Raw genomic sequence first — 6200 nt, forward strand, 5'->3', positions numbered from 1 at the left:
AACTAAGATGAGAGCAAGAGAGAGATTACCGCAGAGCATAGTTGATAGGTATGACAAGCAAATCCATTTTGTCATTAAGCGAGATGAGACTTGGATGGAAGCAGTAAGCCCTAGAACTGTTGGGTTACTGAGATGGGTTATGAGGTAGACCTACCTGTTTTGGAGACATATGCAAAGGCTCTACTTGATGCACCTAGGGAGCCATCCGAAGAACTATTTGGTAATGCAGAAACCATTGCAAGTAATGTATCTATGCAAAAACAAAGGAAGAAAAGAGACAAAATTATCAAAGATGCCTCTAAGAAGGCCAATGAAATAAAGGAAAATGTCATGAACATCAGTGGTATATCAGCTAGTGAGCTTAAAGGACTGCAACTAGAAGCACATGTTTCACCGGTTGTAACATCTTTTGATACTGACAATGGCAAGACTGTTGAGTTTAAGAGAGTGGAAAGGAAAAGGAAAACCCCATCGGTACCATCTCCTTCACCTAAGAAAACAGGGACACTAAGGAAAAAGCGACAGGCAGTTAGGGAACCGCAGAAGAAGCTTACACCAAAGGAGAAACAGACACTAGTTAACCCTACACTGGATGATCTACTGAATGAGATTACACAGAAAGGTAATCTGGTAAATGTAAACAAATTGTATAATTGTTTTAAGGATTCTGACAAACAAACCATTGAAGAAAGCATTATCCTACATTTGGATATATACAAGAAAGTTTTGATAGAAGTAATTGATGATTTACCTAATGATTTATACTTGAGATTAGAAGCTAAAAGGCTATCTGTGATGGAACTGGACAAGAAGTTGAAAGTTTAAGAACTCTTGGATGTACATCCAATAAATTCTAGAGAAGAGATAGATGAGCTTATATATGAAGCTAACCGGTCAATATTTGTTAGTGGACAATGACAAGTAAACCTGATGGCTGGAAGGATTAAGGAAATTGTAGATGAGATTGCAAATAAATGGGACATATTTTTTGTTGAGAAGGAAAAGAAAGAGGACAGAAATAGACCAAAAGTGGAAAAGACATTCAAGGTATATTAGAAAGACAAGGGAAAAATTAAAATAGGTGGTGTACCTTCTATGAAAGTAACAGATAACATCCCTCCACTGGCTCAGGACACCCCTCCTTTAACCTCAACATCACTAGTTCATATTATAGCTTATCCACTAGATATGGCTACTGAAGGTATATCTCATGATGATACTAACCCAGAGTTAGAAATACTCTTTACCATGAATGTGGACACACAGAATATAAACATTGTGGTGGACAAAGAGATTGTAGAAGTTAAGGTAGATGATCTCAAAGACAACAAGATCTCAGAGAATCCGGCACAGACTATTGACTCTCAGGAAACTGAGATACTGGCTCAAGTAGAGCAACCAGAGAAACCAAAAATGATAAAGGGAACTAAATCATGGCAAATAGAATTAGAGAAACCAACAGTCTTACCAACTAAGAAACAATTTGAGCTAGAGGTTCATGTTGAGTCTAGGAAACCGATAGTTGCAGAGGAGATTAATCAAACTAAGAAACCATTAAAGGTAGAGGTATAGACACAGACAGATCCACCGAAATAAAATATAAGTAAAGTGGATGCATCTGATGGAAATAAAGAGGATTTAGTGAAGGTAATTGATCAAACATCTGTTTAGAAGAAACCCACAGCAGAATTGAGCACATCTATAGGTGAATTCAAACCCACTAACATCACAAAGGTTCTATTAAAAGGATAATTGATTGCAATTCCTTAGCATTTAAGGCAATTGATAACACCTTACCTATCCTGAAGATGATTGCCCCTAATTGTAAGATAGATCACATTAATGATTATTTAGGTAAATTGGACACATTGTCCAAATTCATTGCTGATAATGTAATAACCATAGATAAGGTGAATGAGGATACCATGAAGGAGAGAGTTGACAAAGAGAAAAATACATTCTTTGAGAACACCATAAAGAAATATACCAATCACTTGAAAACACTTTTATCGATACTTAATTCTACAATTTTGGAGTATAAGGAGTTATATAGAGAAGCATGTAAACCTCATTGTTTGACAGAGGACATTGATGAGGAGATTAAAAAGACAAAAGGAAATTGATGACATTGCGGATAATATAATAGGTTCATTTGGACTTATATCAATTTGTGAGCAGGAAATGGCATTTTTTTAGGAGAAGTTGGAGAAACTTGAGAAAGAGAAGGCAAGGATAAGGTCCAATGCCCAGGAACTCAAAAGTAAACTTGGTCCAAAATTGGACAATCTTATTACTCAGGGAGTTGAATTATCTAAGACAACAGTACAAGGAGAGCGATCACCAGAGCAGAAAATGCACTATCTCACCGGTATAATCTAGCAGACTGAGGCAACTCTAACTGACAACAACAAGTTTATGCAGAGTTGAATCTAGTCTTTGCGGATATTTTTCAGATAGTAACCAACCCGTTATAGACCTTGAGGTAGCATTTTTGTACTCTTTATTATTTATGACATCCTTTGTCATTGATGTCAAAGGGCGAGTAATGGAGAGAAAAATGCATGTACAGAGGAGATCACTTGCTCAGGGGAAGCACATCTTTTTGTATTTCAGTTTTGGGATAACAGTTTTGGATTTTTCTCATGAGTGTTGCCATCAATCCCAAAGGGGGAGATTGTTGGCATTCTACACTCTAATGAGAATAGTTGATTTTGTCATTGATGGCAAACAACTGACAACCAACTGGCAATAGGTTTCTACATGCCCGACATCACATATATCATACACTGGCAGACACTAGCACTGAAAGATGCTTACACCGGCAGTCAAATTACATCGGCAACAAAGCATACTGACACTCAGGCCGACATGGGATGAACTTTTGTTTATGGTAATATAATTATCTTTTGTAAGCCAACATGGTATATTGTAAAGACTCATATATGTATGAGATCTTACAGATCATTTTGATAGAGATATAATGAAGAAGAAAGATAGGAATGTATGGTAGAAGATAATTGTTTTAGTGGCAGCGAAGGTTTTTGGTTATGGTATCTATCTGAGCTTAAACCAGTAGTGAACCTGGCATTAGAGATGTTGTTTTGAGTAGTATATTGTATTGGATTTAATTATCCATTTTGTAGTCAGTGAGACTCTTCATTGAGTAGTGAGCTCTAGGCTGTTGGCCTCCCTGCATGTGCAGGCCCCTTTATTGTAAGTAGTATTTATTCATTGGTCAGTGAGTAAATATTGTGGGTCACAAATCCCACCGAGGTTTTTCCCACATTGCGTTTCCTTGTTAAAATATCTTGTGTTATGGTGTATTTCTATGTTATCTCTATTATTTTTATTTACTGCATTTATTTACTGGTACACTATTTTGGGTTGCAAAGTTATAAATAAGTTTAAATATTCAATAAACAAGTTAGACACTGATTCACCCCCCCTCTTAGTGTCTGTGGGACAGCCATTGAATCATAAGCCCATTGGACCCTGCCTATCTCGATGACCTCGTTCATGAAGTACAATGGAAAACAAACAATTAGTGAACCAAATTTGAAGACATTCTTCTTGTTAGTTTTGATCCTCTTCAAATTGTTGAGAAGCTCTTCAAGAAGGACTGAACAAGATCATATTGCATGTCCTCTTTCACCATCTGATACACTACATAAATTGTAGTATCGAAGACAAAATTAAGTTTGCTAGATTGGTAAACTTTATAGCCAATGATCATGGATATAAATCTCACATCATGCTCTAGGATATCATCAATGGTCATAGATATGTTTTTAAATTATGCACTAGTTACCTTTGTGACAGTTGTGTTGGATACCTTTCTCGAATTAGGTTTTCCATCGGTTTGATTCAGGCATGTGACTGCATGGATTGCCTACTTGGTTATCTTGGAGGGTCTCTCCAGCCATATGAATTCATCATGGACACGACTCAAAATGTATCTCACCCCTTCATCCTCATCGAATGTCAGAAAGTGAACAAACTGTGTGAAACCCTTCCTCTGCAACTGTACATATTTTGACATGGGATTTCCAACTTTATTCATTATGTGGTCAGTATATAGGGTTAGGATGTCCTTATTTCTAGTTTCCTTAATTATGCAGTGAATATATGCCCTCACATTATCAACATGCAAAACTCTATAGGGAACATACAAAAAAGAACCATTGGGGTCATCCTTAACGGACTTAAATGGATGTCTTTTAAATTGTGGTCTTGCTCGCTCATAAAATTCTACTACCAAAGGTGTATCAATAGAAGAAGATGCCATTTCAAAAAATTTAGGGTTCAAGTGCTTTGATAAATACATTTTTCTTCTTCCGGCTGCACAAGAACTCCTTGTCGGATCACCTCAAGCCTTTGGATCACCTTGAAAACTGGTTTGCCTTGCTCTATTTCTTCAACTCTTTGCCTGCAATGTGAGAAGGGTTCACATTTTTCCCTTTTTAACTTTGCAACCCCTAATTTTAAGTTGACATAAATTCACTACTAAGGTTCAATCGGATGCCCTGTTCAGCATAAACCAACTCACCGGATTCAAAGATTGAAATGATGAATTCCAAATAATCATCTTTGAGCATCTGCAATCAACCTTGACTGATCAAAGATTTCTTCGGGGAATTCTGCAAGATTTGTGCATGAAGATGCCATCCGCTAAGGCCAAATAACTTAGTTACTGAATGAAGATCCTGCACTGGATTGAGATGCAAATCCATTGTCTGCCTTGGATTCATCTTTTCTAACCAACATCTTCTCATTCTTGTTTTTTATCTCTTCTACTTTTTCCTTGCCCTTTTCATTAGCTTTGTCTACCAGAGCATTCTTCTTTATATTTTTGCATCTACAATACTCTACAATGTGACCCAGCTTGTTGCATGAACAACAAACAACATTTTTCTGCATAGGTCTGAAATTCATCTAATTTGGTCTCATCCTGCATTGGTTAGAGATATTTCCAAACATCCCACAAGAATAACATCTCTTGTTCTTAAAATCGTTCATTACTACTCTGCACATGTTTGACTTGTGACCAAAATTATTGCATATGAAACATTGACCGGTAAGGTAGGACCATTGCATATATTATTCATTCCATTATTCATCCTAATTCTGCATTGATTTTCCATATGACCAAATTTATTGCAAGTAAAACATCTACCGTTGAATTTATGGGTATTAGGTTGTCTTACCAGAGGATTCTTGGTCTTCTTTGTATTTCTTTGTCTAGATCCAGAGGATTCTCCTTTTTCAAATCCAAGTCCTCTCATGTCTTTTCCATGTCTCTGACTTTCAAGCATTTCATCAAGCCTTGCTAAGCTATCATTGAATTTGTCTTTCTATTCATTTGCTGTAGCAAGTTCATCTCTTAGGGCAACAATTTGTCTCTCAAGCTCTTGACCATTATTCCTTGATTGTGTTAACTCAAGCTTCAACTGATCATTCTCATAGATGATCCTAAAGCATTCATCTACTTTGTCCTTCAATGATTGAGTCAAACTTTCTTTATTCTTCTTTTGGTCTTCAATAGCTTTAGTCAGCTTCATCACAATGGAATGCATCTCATTATTCAATACAACATTCTCTCTAGCAAGCTTATCACATTCATCAACTTTGTCCTAGTTTTCCATGGTTTGTTCTTCCTTCTCCTTCAGCTTGTCCATCAGCTCTTTCCTCTTGTCTCTTGAAGTGTTGACCTGATATTTCAAATCATTAATGAATTCTTTAGTTGCATTCAGGTTTCTCTTTAAGGAACTTATTTCATTTCTTGTTGCATCAAGATCCTCAAGTACCACGCAAAGTTGTCTCTACAAACCAGAATCCATTGATTCAATCTCTCGGACCATCCTTTAGTGGTTAGGCTTCCTCAGAGGAACGAGGAACTTATACCAATTGTTGGAATCAAGGATCACTGAGAGGGAGGGTGAATCAGTGATCTATCGGTAAAGGAATTTTCTGACTTAATCTCAAACCATCAGAAGCATATACAAGAAAGTAAAATGCAGAAACACACGATAATCAACCATAATACTAGGATTTTTACATGGAAACCCAAATGGGAAAAACCACGGTGGGAATTGAACCTGCAATATTATTCTACTATGTCTAGTAGCAAAACAATATTACAAAAGGGGAATGCACCTACATTTAGGCACGCTACCTAGAGCTTACTGCTCAATTACAATAAG

The sequence above is a fragment of the Cryptomeria japonica genome, chromosome 1, assembly GCF_030272615.1.
Source record: "Cryptomeria japonica chromosome 1, Sugi_1.0, whole genome shotgun sequence".
Lineage (NCBI taxonomy): Eukaryota > Viridiplantae > Streptophyta > Pinopsida > Cupressales > Cupressaceae > Cryptomeria > Cryptomeria japonica.